The sequence below is a fragment of the Mytilus edulis genome, chromosome 1 (assembly GCF_963676685.1).
Source record: "Mytilus edulis chromosome 1, xbMytEdul2.2, whole genome shotgun sequence".
NCBI classification, from domain to species: Eukaryota; Metazoa; Mollusca; class Bivalvia; order Mytilida; family Mytilidae; genus Mytilus; species Mytilus edulis.
In genome coordinates, this window is record NC_092344.1 from 29,221,962 (window position 1) to 29,239,074 (window position 17,113).

Genomic DNA, 17,113 nt, shown 5'->3' on the forward strand with positions numbered 1-17,113 from the left:
TCTTCCTTTTTCAATGAGTCAGTTATATGTACATTTTTATCAGTAATGTACAAAATTAAACATACATATTTGTTCACCAAACCAGCTTTTATAACAGGTGTTTTACAAGTAGACATTTGGTTCATTATATACAAAGTAACTAAGATAAAAATTACAATCAGTATTAGTGATATTTATTCTAGTTGTATATTTCTACAATTTCTAAACACCTTAGAAAATCATCTATTCCAAAGTTATTGCCATTCCTGATAAATTCTTGGGCAATAATATCTCTACACTGTTCGTTTATCAAGTATGCAAGAGATGCAAAAATGGGTCGTTCTCCATCTTCAACGTCATTTTGATCAACAAATCCTTCAACTCCATCATTTTGAAGATTTGCTGCACCATCCAGCTCAACTGGGTTCTGCAGTTGCCCAGATACCACAAATTCAACGGTGAAGAACTTGCGGTACGAAGTCTATGGCCAGCCCAAGCGTCTCGCCAAAATTCTAGTTTTTTGTTAATTTCTGATATAAATATATAGTGGAGGGGAGCTAAATGGATCTGATTTAGTGGATCAAGAATGCCCTGATCTTCCATGTGGTAAAATATGTTGTAAAAAAAACTTAAGATTCCATCATATACATCTCGCCATAGTCTCTCTATCCTCTGGTTGTGTGTGCTCTTGCCTGTGATCATACTATCGAGGCCCTTTTTAGACAACATGAAATCTGCCACGGATACATTTTCCATCCCTTTATCAGATCGGACTCAATTCGGAATGCCGAATTTGTCTACTCCTGATAAAAAGCATTGTAATAGAGTTTCAAAAATATTGTTATCAGTGCAGTTTAAAAACATAATCAGTCTACTAAAACCATCGATCCCTCCCACAATAACAAATCGCCAGAGGACAAGTTAATGATTGGTATCAATGTGTCAAAGATGGTTTGGTCCCATAACGTTGTAGATCCGCCTGTGAAGTCTCCCAGTTTGTCTTTCACGGACACCACGACTGTCCATTCAATGAACGCTTTCTCTTAATCTCCACCTCGGCACTCTAATTCTTTTTATAATTAGCATCTGTTTCAAGAGGTTTTCTCCACACAAGGGAAAATCTTTCAAATTTTACCAAGTTCTACATCAAGTTCATTGTCACTTATTTGTGAAAAAAATCCTTTTGCTTAATCCAAATGCCGCCATCCTCCGGTAAAAAGTGCTTTGGGATACCGTTAGGAGTTTGGAAATGTAAGATACTTCGCAGCCATTTTCAAGGAAATTTTCCAGGATTGATTTTGGAATGTAAAAGTTTGGAGGACCACACTGAGACCGGACCCTTTCGGGCTTGTCAGTTCCGTACTTGACACACTCTGTCCGTAATCTCATCATGTCTGCCTGCTTGAAACACCTAAAGCTTCCATTTCATGAGATGACAATTTGCAGACAATATCAGGCGTTATTTTTTCATCAATAAATGTTTTAGTGTACGCTTTGAGATTTAAATCTTGCAATACATGTTCCATTGTTGAATCCCCCATTTCTTCGTCAGTTGCTAAAATTTCATTACATACATACGGGTACTAAAGAACAGGAAAATTTTACCTCATCATAATAAAGAATAATCATCATATTAAAGAAGAGTGATCATAATAAAGAAGAGTTATCATAAAGAAAAAGTGTATAATGACGTAACCACAGCATATAATAAAAAACCCACAGCATATAATAACAAACCCACAGCATATAATAACAAACCCACAGCATATAATAACAAACCCGCAGCATATAATGATAAACCAACAGCACATAATGACGGAACCACAGCATATAATGACAAACCTACAGAATATAATAACAAACCCACAGCATATAATAACAAACCCACATCATATAATGCAAAACCCACCATCACATAATAAATACTGTCACATAAGACAGCTATGGCGTTCCATAAATATGGACGTGGGAGTTTTCAATTCTGAAGTATACTTAAACCTAAAATAATAAATGATTATGCAAAATATACAAAACCATCCTGGTTGACAGAATAAGCCCAATTACAAATTCATCTGAGATATTTGGAATATTCACTTGCTTGCAAAAATTAGAAGGGCTCAGTTGAAAAATGATACTAATGTCTTGTAGAGTTAGTCCGGCGGCTACAAGCATATTTCAGACGAATTGTGCACATCCTGTTACAAGCATGAAATTTGGCATAGACCTTCCTCAACTATTACTCTTTTATTTCAGATAGGAAGGCATTTGAAAAAAATGTCTCACTTCCGGTAAAATCCAAAATGGCGGACGTCATACTTAAATCAGCCCAATATCGAAGGCTAGCGTGTAAAAATGTGTTTTTATCATGCTACTATCATAATATTTGGTACAGACCTTTGTTTTTTACTACTTTTGGATAAATTAAATAGATTAGATGTCTTCAGAAACCCCACTTTCGGTTAAAATCCAATATGGCTGACATTGTACTTAAATAAGCTTATTTTTTAGGGAGGGTAACTGAAATGTGTTTTAACGTATTACTACTATCATTACATTGTGTATGTACCTTTCTTTGGTGTTTCTGATGGATACAATGCATAAGACATATGTCTTAAAAACCCTTTCTTCCGGGTATATCCAAAATGGCGGACAGAGAAATATCAATTTTTTATTCAAATTTTCATTTTTTTCAATATGTAAAGAAATGATTTTATTTTGTGCTGGTCATTAAACTTTTGGCTTAAAGTTATCCTCAAAACCACTTATTCTAGCATGTTGTAAATATTTAGATATAAAGTTGACACTTCCGGTTAAAAATATGACGTAAATTTCAAAGATGAGTCCTCAATCTATTTCTTCGATTTAGAGTTTTGGATAGATTGATTAAAACAAAATAAAATCACTATAGTACTAAAAATTATTTAAAATTATTACTATTTGGCCAAGAATACATGTTTATTCACAGTCACCATGACATGCACACATCGCAGTGCACGGGATACCCGATTTTCCACATTAAAAATGACCGCGGAATCCTTTCTTACATCCACAATGTATAAGCTTTTGACAAAATGATGAGGCCTCAAAAAGAGTTTTTCAAAAGTTATCCTCTTTGTCCCCGCCTGGAGTGGGTAGCATAAGAGCCAATCCCAAGCTCGTCTCCCTAAACACCTGCCTAAGTATATTTCATTATTTACATGCTGGAAAAGACTAGACCAAGTTGAGGGAATAGCCTCGAAAAGCCGTCCCTGTTGCGCAAATAGTTATTTTCTTGCTTCGTTAACCATGTTATACCCATCTGCTAAGTTTGTGCGATCTTACAGTAAAACCCCGGTGATTTAGTCTGATTAATCATCATTTTTTTTGTTAAAGTCACATCTTCAAATGCAATCAATGTCTCCCACATAGTCTTTTCCCCCCTTTCAAGCAAAGAGGGAACCATATCACAACAGGTAAAGACATGGATAACAATAAGTGTTTCAGATCACCCAGATCACTCATTGCCTAGTGCATTTGAAAGGCCATTGATAGATATTAATCCAAAGTCTTTTGCCCTCCCAAACACAACGTCTACCCCTATGTCACGGAATAGCGAAACAGTATTGACAACATCATCATTAACGACTGTTCGAATCATGACTCGTTTAAGTGCGTGTTTCACTGCATCAGACACATGCACCATGATTTTAGTGTCTGCCTCTAAATGTGAACTTGGTGCTGAACTTGAAATACATTACGTGGTGGATAAGATAGAATATCCTGACCATTTGTTGCTATAACTACCATACGCATCCAAGACTTCATCCACTCGTATTTCAGTTTCAAGGTATTTTATTTAGGTAAGGACATAATACCCAATCAGCATACTCAGTAGGCCGCAATTCACAATCGGAGAGCTGATTTCCAACATTTACAAAGACTGTGGTATTGTTTCTCACATCTTAATAAATTCTGCAAAAACACATATTTTCTTGCCTTGTTAACCTAATCTGTTTCTTTTTTTTTTTATCTTCCAACAAAACCACGTATCGTTTTCAATGACATTAAACATCAAATCCATATGGTGATGTTGGCTGGTCAATCATCATTCTAAATGCTATAGTCACATCTTCAAACTCCATTAATGTCACCAACGCAGTTCCTTTTCCAGCGAACGTGTTATCTTTTAATGCCTAGTGCATTTGAATGGTCATTGATTGATATATATCTTATACTTTTCCCCTTCTAAATGCAAACCAAAGTTTGTCTGCCCTATGTCACGGAATAGCGAAACAGCAATGACATCAGTATCGACTGTTTGAGTCATGACTCAGTTAAGTCTATGTTTTACTGCATCAGACACATCTATCTTGATTCTAGTGTCAGTCTCCTCGTGTAAACATGGTGCTAAACTTGAAACATCATCAAGTGGTGGATAACACTAAACATCCTGAGCATTTGTTGCTTCAACTACCGTGTACTCAAAATTGTATTGAGCAAGCTCCTGTGAATGAAAACTTAAAAGTTCTTTCTTACTGTCGTCATCTCTCAGAAAACTTTCCCATCTTTGAGGATGTTTTTAATCCTGGGTTCGTCTGTGTATTCCCTTTCCCCTAAATGTTGCCCTTGCTTCTTTTAGCAGCTTTAAAACTACCAGTATTTCGCTATTCCGTAACAAAGGGGCAGACGAACTATTGATTGTATTTGGGGAGGCAAAAATCTTTGGATTAATATCTATCAATGGCCTTTCAAATGCACTAGGCAATGAGTGATCACACACTTTTATTTCTGACCAATACCTTATGACGGGTTGTGATACTGTTCTCTCTTTGCTTGAAAAGGAAAAAAAAGACTGCGTGGTAGACATTAATGGTATTTTAAGATGTGACTTTAACATAAAGAATGATGATTGATCAGCCTAAATCACCGGGGTTGTACTGTACAAACTTATCAGATCTAACATGATTAACGAACCAAGAAAGTCAATTTTTGCACAAAAGGGAAATCTCATTTTAAGTGAGGCTATTCCCACGACTTGTTCTAGTCTTTTCAAGCATGTAAAACGTGTAATATACTAATGCAGGTGTTTAGTGAGACGAGCTTTGGATTGACTCTTATGCTACCTAGTCTTGTCACTAATGGATTGCGAAGGGACAAAGAGGGTCCCTTTAAAAAAAAACTCTTTCTGAGACCTCATCATTTTTTCAGAAGCTTGTACATTATGGATGTAAGAAAGGATGCCGCGGTTATTTTTAATGTGTAAAATCGGGTCTCCCGTGCACTGCCTTGTGTGCATGTGGTGGTGATTGTGAATAAGCATGTATTCTTGGCCAAATAGAAGTAGTTTTAAATATTTTTTAGTACTATAGTGATTTTATTTTGTTTAAATCAATCTATCCAAAACTCTACATCGAAGAAATAGATTGAGGACTCATCTTTAAAATTTACGTCATATTTTTACCGGAAGTGTCAACTTTATATCTTAGCATTTACAACATGCTAGAATAAGTGGTTTTGGGGATAACTTAAAGCCAAAAGTTTAATGACCAGCACAAAATAAAATCATTTTCTTTACATTTTGAAGAAAGTTGAAAATTTGAATAAAAAATTGATATTTCTCTGTCCGCCATTTTGGATACTTCCGGAAGTAAGGGTTTTTAAGACATATGTCTTATACATTGTCTCCATCAGAAGCACCAAAGAAAGGTTCATACACAATGTAATTATAGTAGCAATACGTTAAAACACATTTCAATTACCCTCCCTAAAAAATAAGCTTATTTAAGTACAATGTCCGCCATATTGGATTTTAACCGGAAGTGGGGTTTCTGAAGACATCTAATCTATTTAATTTATCCAAAAGTAGTAAAACACAAAGGTCTGTACCAAATATTATGATAGTAGCATGATAATAGGACATTTTTACACGCTAGCCTTCGATATTGGGCTGATTTAAGTATAACGTCCGCCATTTTGGATTTTACCGGAAGTGAGACATTTTTTTCAAATCCCTCCCTATCTGAAATAAAAGAGTAATAGTTGAGGAAGGTCTATGCCAAATTTCATGCTTTTAACAGGATGTGCACAATTGTTTACAAAGCCGCCGGACTAAGTGTCTTCAACAACAAAATCTTCAATTTTTGAGAAATTGTTTACAGTAGCAGCCATCTTTGTTGACAGAATCACATTAATTTCTAATTCATCCAAGACTTTTGAGAGATGTACTTGAAAAGATTAAAAGGGTCAAGTTGACAAATGGAACATCTATAGCTAGTGTCCGGAACCAAAACATTATATACTTGCTTGCAAGAATTCAAAGGGCTCAGTTAAAAAAATAAACTTCTAGAGACTTATTAATTATGATAGACATTATTCTTTTCACGCATGGCAGACTTCTGTTATGCTTAGCGGGAAGCACAAATGCATATAGCGGGGCACCCATTCATCTTGCATTCTTCTTTTTGACTTTACACTGTTACGTTATCATAGTTATATGCACTTTAATTGGTTTCAATCGCTGCGTTCGTAACATGTCGCAAGGGAAATAAACAGTTGTCTACCGTTTACCAAGTGATGACGGTACTTGTCCAATAATAATTGATTAAAATGATAATTTTTCACTTATTATTGGGCAGTCGCCCACACGTTTTTTGATGGGCAAGTGACAACTTTACTTGGAACAACTTTCCGTCGCCCAGACAAGGTATATTTAATCGCCTGAAGATCACTTTGCATTTGGCAAGGTAAACTAGTCTTATTTTTACAGAAAACATGAAAATCAAAATTTGATCAGCATTTATCAATCCCAACTTTGTGTCAATATTTCAAGAAAATTGGTCAAAGCGTATTAATTTTGAAGGACATGAACGTAGAATAACAAAATAACACATTTACAATACATCTGTCAACGATGGGGTGTATAGAAAGTATGTTCTAATTAAAACTTACTCATAATTTTCCCAACTGTGTAATACTCCTTGGCCAAATATTCTCTTAGTCCCTTGTCGAAATACTTGATTTTTCTGTCTGACAATATTAGCTGGAAAAAACTCCTTTCTGGGACCACCCAGGTCTTCAGCAGTCTATTAAAGAGACAATGTACAATACAGTTTATGTCAATCAAATTAAAGATTTTAAAAAAATAATCTGAGCATAAATATTTTTAAAACTACGATTTTTTTTCAGATTATCTATAGAGGTTTTTAAAGTAAGAATGTACATGCACAATATTTAAAACAAACATGACAAATTGGAAAGTTCAGTTTAAGAGTCCCCCTGAAATTTATTGTCTCAATCCATCTTTTATTATGATCAAATTGAGATTGTGTGTGACACAACTATATGATGTATATCTCGTCCTTTAATACACACGGGATGGATACTACATGTACATTTGACAATACATGTACATGTGAACAGTATCCCTACTTCTTAAGGGACCGACCATTTAACTTCAAGGGGGGCTTGGGTTTGTTTCTGGGACAGAATATTTTTTATTTTTTTTGGAGGCGACGCGACAAATTATTTTTTTTGAATTTAACATTACATTGTATAGTAAAAATTCTGTTTCAGATTATTTTTTTTCTGTTCCTCCTTAGCCAAATTAATTTTTTTTTTTTGCAACTTTTGTCCTCAAATTATTTTATTTTTTTTAAACCCGCTCCCCTTGAAGTTAAATTGTCGGTCTCTAAAAAGTCATTGGGATAAAAAATATATGTGACCCTTTCTCAACAAGTCAATGAAGACAGTACATGTTTACATTTTGCATAATATCCACCTTTAATACCTTAACGTTTTGAATTTTAATTACCTCATCATAAAACTGAACTTCTAGTGTCTTTCTGATGTCACTTGTAGAATCAATTTCATCAAATGCGCTTTCAATCAGATCATTTCTATTCACAAGGATGAAATTTTTTGTCTCCCTTCATACTTTGAGTAGTATCTTCATTTTCAAGTTTTCTTCCGGTGACCACCACACTCTGCAAATATCTCAAAATTTCCTCAGGGTTTTGAATATCTTGGTTTAAACAATATGTTATTGCACTTTCAATTATAGGTTTTATTTCGGAGTGAGTTTCATTCTCTTAAGGCTTGTTTTTTTCATTAGATACATCAGAAGACACAGATACGTGTACATTTGGGTAATCAGTAATAGAACTAAATGTAGTCTCTGCAGACTGAGCTCCCCCAAGGTCTTCATTGGAAACAACTATTACAGGAGAATCAATATAAATCACTGTATCATTTACATTACTTTCCATTACATCTGTTTGATGTTGTTGTGGTTGTATAGAAGACTGATTACGTGTAATCACTGGCAAAGGTTCTTCAGCATGTTCGGTGATAATTGGAAAATTAGGTACATTTATTTCTGAGATCATGTTAATACCTGGATCTGGTAACTCATCACTACATGTTTCAGATCCACTGTTTTCCCCAATGTATGTTTGTACATGTTTCCGCAGGTCATGTACAGAAAACATGCACTGACAATGTTTGCAGGGAAATTTTGCGATAGATACTTCTTCTGCAGAATTTTTATTAACTGGTGTCGTATCTAAATTACTTAGAATTGGTCGTACATATATTTTTGATTGATTTCCAAGACAAGATTTTAATGTCATTACATCCCATTTACAAGTAATGAGTGTTAGTTCTCTGCAGTTTTGCTTACACTTGAGTAATTCAAATCCTCCGCAGCTTTGCAACTGAGCAAACCCAATAGTTTGCCCATCTTTCAACTCGTCTGATGAAAGTTTTCTAATAACATCATTATCATTATCATCCACCTCAAATTGAACACGTTTGGTACCTAGTCCAGCTCTAAAGAGCACATCTTTTTCTTCAGCTGAAGGCAGCTTTGTTGTTGTCTTGTCTGCCAAACAAACTACTGTTGTAGTCCATGTTCTTTTACTTTGCCTTTTGTTTGTTCTGACACTAGCACTGTCTGCACTGTCATTTTCAAAGGATGAACTTCTGTTTTCCCACGACCTCTGCTGCTACTAAAGAGGATATTGCGTTGATTCAATATTTAATTTGATAAAGTGGCTCTTATCTTATTTTGATTTTTGTCTTTGTTAACATGCTCTAGTTCAGCTCTAACTTTTTCTGTGAGCCTTAACCTATCCCCTATGGTGGTTACTCCTAAAATAAAAAAAGATTATATATATTCCATTAATCAACTAGTGGACTATAAATGTTTTCCGCTTCATTTTTTGCTATATATTTGTCGTAGTTTGAAAATGTAATTTTCACCCCTTAAAAGCTCAAGGTCACAAAGCAGTCAATATAATTAGAAATGCCGCCACAGTCTTATGCATATCTGTACAATGCACATTTTGTACCAAAAGAATCTTGGATATTGGAATCACGCAAAAAATGCTAATTTGAAGAAGTCCACCTAAGGAACATTCCTGCAAAGTTTGGTTCCAAACAGTTCAGTTGTTCTCAAACAGAAGATTGAAATGTGAAAAAGGTTGACGCCGACAACAACTACAAATGCCAAGTCATGGTAAAAGCGCACATGGCCCTTTGGTTCGGGTGAGATAATTAATAAAATTAGGTTTAAAAAATCATAGTGGCCCCACCCGTTTGCATCCTTTGGACCGCTCTCCAAAACAAAATTTGACAGGAGTTCCTATAACATGTTCGATAACGTACAAAAAAAAAGTTGCAACATTTTTTTCCCTATAGGATGATCTAGTGGACCCAAACTTGTTTGGACCCCCTAAAATAGACCCTAAACCCCATCAAAAGATACCTAATATATGTTTAATAAAGTGTACCGGTATGTGGGCTGAACAAGTTGAAAACGTATTTTCAAATTCTCTGACAGATTATATAGTGAACCAGAGTTTTCAAAAAAGTTATCATCTGAATGACATTGGGTCCACCACTCCATCAATTTTTGGTGCACCGAATGACTTTTTGCCGGACCTGATCTGGCACACACCAATTTGATACCTTATAGTAATACTATACAACACAATTTGTTTTATGGTCCCGGAAATGAAAACTCATCATATAATTTTTAAACATGATCGGAAAATAAGAAAGCCACACTGGACAAAACTTAATGGAAATCCGGATCAAAGATATAACATGTACATTGTGTACCTGTTTTTCTTGTACAATGTATCTAAAAATAACTAGAGGCTCTAAAGAGCCTGTGTCGCTCACCTTGGTCAATGTGAATATTAAACAAAGGAAGCAGATGGATTCATGACAAAATTGTGTTTTGGTGATGGTGATGTGTTTGTAGATCTTACTTTACTGAACATTCTTGCTGCTTACAATTATCTCTATCTATAATGAACTTGGCCAAGTAGTTTCAGTGGAAAATGTTAGTAAAAATTTACAAATTTTATGAAAATTGTTAAAAATTGACTATAAAGGACAATAACTCCTTAGGGGGTCAATTGACCATTTCAGTCATGTTGACTTATTTGTAAATCTTACTTTGCTGTACATTATTGCTGTTTACAGTTTATCTCTATCTATAATAATATTCAAGATTATAACCCAAAACAGTAAAATTTCCTTAAAATTACCAATTTAGGGGCAGCAACCCAACAACGGGTTGTCCGATTCATCTTAAAATTTCCGGGCAGATAGATTTTGACCTGATAAACAATTTTACCCTTTGTCAGATTTGCTCTTAATGCTTTGGTTTTTGAGTTATAAACCAAAAACTGCATTTTACCCCTATGTTCTATTTTTAGCCATGGCGGCCATCTTGGTTGGATGGCCGGGTCACCAGACACATTTTTTAAACTAGATACCCCAAAGATGATTGTGGCCAAGTTTGGATTAATTTGGCCCAGTAGTTTCAGAGGAGAAGATTTTTCTAAAAGATTACTAAGATTTACGAAAAATGGTTAAAAATTGACTATAAAGGGCAATAACTCCTAAAGGGGTCAACTGACCATTTCGGTCAGTTTGACTTATTTGTAAATCTTAATTTGCTGAACATTATTGCTGTTTACAGTTTATCTCTATCTATAATAATATTAAAGATAATAATAACAAAAAACAGTAAAATTTCCTTTAAATTACCAATTTATGGGCAGCAACCCAACAACAGGTTGTCCGATTCATCTGAAACTTTCAGGGCAGATAGACCTTGACCTGATAAACAAATAAACTTGTGTCAGATTTGCTCTTAATGCTTTGGTTTTTGAGTTATAAACCAAAAACTGCATTTTACCCCTATGTTCTATTTTTAGCCATGGCGGCCATCTTGGTTGGATGGCCGGGTCACCAGACACATTTTTTAAACTAGATACCCCAAAGATGATTGTGGCCAAGTTTGGATTAATTTGGCCCAGTAGTTTCAGAGGAGAAGATTTTTCTAAAAGATTACTAAGATTTACGAAAAATGGTTAAAAATTGACTATAAAGGGCAATAACTCCTAAAGGGGTCAACTGACCATTTCGGTCAGTTTGACTTATTTGTAAATCTTAATTTGCTGAACATTATTGCTGTTTACAGTTTATCTCTATCTATAATAATATTAAAGATAATAATAACAAAAAACAGTAAAATTTCCTTTAAATTACCAATTTATGGGCAGCAACCCAACAACAGGTTGTCCGATTCATCTGAAACTTTCAGGGCAGATAGACCTTGACCTGATAAACAAATAAACCTGTGTCAGATTTGCTCTAAATGCTTTGTAAATAAGCAGCCTGGTGAATCGCATTCAAAGTTTGTACGATCACGGAAAATAATTGAATTAAATTGGATTAAAAAATTACAGACAGTTTACCCTCTCGGTCTAAATGATAATATCATGGGAATTGGTAATATATCTAGAACCAATTCCGTAAACATTTTGGATATAGTTTCTAAAACTGTTCGTAAAAAACGTTCTCACGGTCGTAGAACAAATCGCAATCAAAGAAAATTTCGGGCCAATCATACCAATATTTCGGACCTAATTTCTATTTCAAAAAACAACGGCAGACATTATCTGTTAACAAAACTCTGTTCGTTACCGGTTAATAAGTTAAATAAAATTTTGGAGGATTGCAACACAATTTCATATAGCAGTCCTAAGTATGAAATTGTTCAAATTATTATGGCATATTGTTATTCTAAATTATTTCCCAAAATTGATCGCCCTGAAGATCATAAAAAACATTTTATTAAAATTAAGTATGTCAATAAAGGCTTTGATTTTGTAAATATTGCCGGTATATTTAACGACCATTCTGTTAAAGAACAAATTCCTGGATATTTTGACAATACTGAGCTACCTCTTATTTGTTATATTTACAAGAAATCTACCCGGAAATTTGTGTTTAATTATAGTCAATTGTGTAAAGATGTTAATATCAGTGAAAATACACCTACTTCCTGTAATTGCAGTAATTCCGAATATATTTATGGACCCATTTCCCATGTTATAACAGGAGATCTTAACATCGTTCAAGACCGAGAGTTAAAATCATTCCTCAGTAAAGGACCTAAATATCGTCCCCCGTCAATTATTAATTGGAATGAGTGTCGTAATATCATCCACGACTCACTCCATACTTACTGTATGAAATGGATAAAACGGGAAAAAGCTGACAAAAAATCTTTGGACTCTTTTTTTAATTCAGTAATGAAGATAGTTGATATACGTATTCAACATTTTAAAGAACATTTAACTATTAACAATAACCACAATAAACCTATTTCTCGTATCAAACATAAACTAAAAGAACTAGCCAAGGAATTTGTTTTTGTCCCGGCCGATAAAGCTGCTAATAATATTATTATTGTTTGACGTAAATTTTACATTGAGGTTCTGAAAAAGGAAATCACCAATTCACCAACATTCCAACTGACTCCACTTTCAGAAAACGAAATCTGTAACAAACATAAACTTTTAGCCACCGCTTTACAAGCAGAGCCAAATACAATGAAAGTCCCAACTATGTATTGGCTTCCGAAGCTACACAAAAACCCTTACAAATATAGATTTATTTCGTCTTCAAGCCATTGTTCAACTACTAAATTGTCTATTCTTCTTACCAGCACACTTGGTACAATTAAAAACCTGATAATAAATTGTTCAAATAAGGCCTTCGAAAATAGTGGAATAAATTACTTTTGGAGTGTCAAGAACTCGTTGGAAGTACTTGATAAATTGCATGCTTATATTGGTGATTTTAAATCTGTTCAAAGTTTTGATTTTTCTACCCTGTATACCACATTGCCTCACATTCTCATTAAGAAAAAATTCACACACCTAATTAAATGGGCATTCAAAAAATCAGAATGTGAATATATATGTTCAAACTCTTTTAGGTCATTTTTTAGTAGCAATAAACAAAAAAACTATGTTAATTGGACATGCTTTGATACTATATATGCCCTTGAATTTTTACTAGATAACATTTTTGTTCGCTTTGGGGATTCCGTATATCGTCAGATTATCGGAATTCCAATGGGAACTAACTGTGCACCACTTATTGCGGACCTGTTTTTGTATTGTTATGAGTTACAATTTATGACAAAAATAAGCAAAGACCCATCGAAACAACATCTGATAAACAAATTTAATAATACTTTTAGATATTTGGATGATATTTTGGCTCTCAATAATGACGACTTCAGTATGTATATTAATGAAATTTATCCTGTTGAACTTACTTTAAATAAAGCTAATACTAACAATGACCACTGCCCTTTTCTCGATCTTGATATCTATATCACTAATGGAAAGCTGAATACTAAAATTTATGATAAAAGGGATGATTTTTCATTTCCTATCGTTAATTATCCGTTTTTAGATGGTGACGTTCCCTTGTCACCATCTTACGGTGTTTATATATCTCAACTTGTACGATTCGCTCGTGTATGTAACAATGTTTTAGATTTTAACGAGAGAAATTTATGTATTACTGAAAAATTATTACACCAGGGTTTTCGATATCACAAACTAGTCAAAACATTTACTAAATTTTATCATCGGTATAAAGACATCATTCGTAAATATAGCTCAACATGCAGACTTCTAATACGTTCAGGTATTTCACATCCAATTTTTTATGGAAATATTCTTTATAAAGCACAAAGGTGTCAGTATTCACCTCAGAAACTTACAAAACCTTTGAATAGACTTATTAAGAAGGGATATAATTACGATACTGTTGTCAAGTCATTAAAGATTGCATATTTTGGCGTTAATATTGAGTCACTGATAAGGTCTTTGCATCGGAACTAAACACATTTATTCTAAAAACAGTTGTTGGCATGACACGGGTTATGTTCTTCTCATATATGTTATGATGGTATGATACTAAACCCCTTACGGGAAGGATTGTGCCTGATGTTCATATGATGAAATCATAATCTTTCAGTCAGTTTAATTGAAGTCTGGAGCTGGCATGTCAGTTAACTGCTAGTAGTCTGTTGTTATTTATGTATTATTGTCATTTTGTTTATTTTCTTTGGTTACATCTTCTGACATCAGACTCGGACGTCTCTTGAACTGAATTTTAATGTGCGTATTGTTATGCGTTTACTTTTCTACATTGGTCAGAGGTTTAGGGGGAGGGTTGAGATCTCACAAACATGTTTAACCCCGCCGCATTTTTGCGCCTGTCCCAAGTCAGGAGCCTCTGGCCTTTGTTAGTCTTGTATTATTTTAATTTTAGTTTCTTGTGTACAATTTGGAAATTTGTATGGCGTTCATTATCACTGGACTAGTATATATTTGTTTAGGGGCCAGCTGAAGGACGCCTCCGGGTGCGGGAATTTCTCGCTACATTGAAGACCTGTTGGTGACCCTCTGCTGTTGTTTTTTATTTGGTCGGGTTGTTGTCTCTTTGACACATTCCCCATTTCCATTCTCAATTTTATTTGGTTTTTGAGTTATAAACCAAAAACTGCATTTTACCCCTATGTTCTATTTTTAGCCATGGCGGCCATCTTGGTTGGATGGCCGGGTCACCAGACACATTTTTCAAACTAGATACCCCAAAGATGATTGTGGCCAAGTTTGGATTAATTTGGCCCAGTAGTTTCAGAGTGGAAGATTTTTGAAAAAGATTACTAAGATTTACGAAAAATGGTTAAACATTGACTATAAAGGGCAATAACTCCTAAAGGGGTCATTTGACCATTTCGGTCAGTTTGACTTATTTGTAAATCTTACTTTGCTGAACATTATTGCTGTTTACAGTTTATCTCTATCTATAATAATATTCAAGATAATAACCAAAAACAGCAAAATTTCCTTAAAATTACCAATTCAGGGGCAGCAACCCAACAACGGGTTCTTCGATTCATCTGATAATTTCAGGGCAGATAGATCTTGACCTGATAAATAATTTTACCCCATGTCAGATTTGCTCTAAATGCTTTGGTTTTTGAGTTATAAGCCAAAAACTGCATTTTACCCCTATGTTCTATTTTTAGACGTGGCGGCCATCTTGGTTGGTTGGCTGGGTCACCGGATACATTTTTTAAACTAGATACCCCAATGATGATTGTGGCCAAGTTTGGTTTAATTTGGCCGAGTAGTTTCAGAGGAGAAGATTTTTGTAAAAGTTAACGACGCAGGACGACGACGGACGACGACGGACGACGGACGCCGGACGCAAAGTGATGGGAAAAGCTCACTTGACCCTTCGGGCCAGGTGAGCTAATAACACTGGGAAAAACAAGGAGGTGAATAGTTACATGTACATATGCATGAACTCCCATATTATAAATTTTTTTTTTTATTAAGAAAATATAAAAATCTATTCAAGTTTTACTGATATACACAATCAGGCGCGTAGCAACCCGTACGCAAAAACGCAGTTGCGTACACATAAAAAATCTCACAAAAATAAAAATATGGTAAATCTAGTAAGAATTTAACTAAAGTAATGAAGTTAATAAAAAAAAAATTATACAAATATGTTAATGATCACTTTGTAGCTATATTCCGTTCCGAAAACTAGTCTTCCCTGTTCATTTACGAAATCAGCATCGTGTTTCTCTTGCTGATGCAAACAATTTAAAATGGCTGAGTCCTCCGGCTGTCAAAACACAATTGTCACGTCTTCTATGTCTCCTTATCCTGACATCTTTTCTGAAGATTCCAAAATAACTGATGAAATAAAATATGACATTCTTAAGAGACCATGGACATCAATTCATTCTTATGAAACTGAACATATATCTACCTTTCGTCGATCATTTGATAGCAGAGTTGAATACAAGACTTCTGACAGCAGAGCCACGTTATGTCGCACAAAAGTTAATCCCAAAAAACATTGACCAACTTACTTTAGATGTTGGGGACATAATCTTTAATGAAATGCACATGATGCCCATGTTACAAAAGACGAATTTCAAGATCGAAATTCGGAGATGGTTAGCAAAATGGACTGGATATTTTGATAACATTCCTAACAAGCTGCAGGAAACATTAAATGTTATAAACCAAGGATACCCGGGAATCTTTCAGATACTTAATGTATTTACATGTATGCCGGTCTCAACGGCAACGCGGGTAGAACGGTTCTTTAGTACCATGAGAACAGTGAAGACCTAGTTGAGAAATACAATGAAAACGAATCGTTTATCTGGACTCGGTCTTTTGAACATATACTAAAAAAAAACAGACACGGTTTTGGACATCTTTAGTAGAAAAAAAAGGAAATGGGCATTGATTTTTCAGAATTAACTTTGAGAGAAAAAAAAAGCTGAAAAACACTGCTTGTTCACTCATAAAATAAAACATAAAGATATGTGTCTGATTCAAATTTTTATTTATGTATTTTTTCAATAAAAAAAAAATACCATTTAAGTTGCACAGTGTTGGCTTAGAAATTAGTTTGTTTTCTAATGTAAAGTGGGTTCAGCATGATTAGGTAACATATAAAATATACCTAATCAACCCATTTTAACCCACTACACATAAGAAAAGAAAAAACAAATTGTTCAGCCAACAGTACGGGTTTCTTTGTTTTTCTCTGATTATTTATTTCCAAAGTTGACTTGTTTCTCCTGAAAGTAAGATTTCTGTGAGATCATTTTAAGTCCTCGGAAATTGCGAGAATGCAGGATTTTGCACCATTTACCCCATAGCTTCTGGGGGCCTTAGGCGGCCCTAGATCCCCGGCCGTATGACTAACTTCTCCTGCATTGCGTACACATCAAAATTGC

At 34.6% G+C, this 17,113-nt stretch overlaps 1 pseudogene; it reads right to left on the bottom strand.

Annotated features, from left to right (window-relative positions):
- Positions 1–1,367: 1,367 nt before the first annotated feature.
- LOC139504361 (uncharacterized) lies at positions 1,368–16,279 on the bottom strand (annotated as a pseudogene).
- Positions 16,280–17,113: the final 834 nt, after the last annotated feature.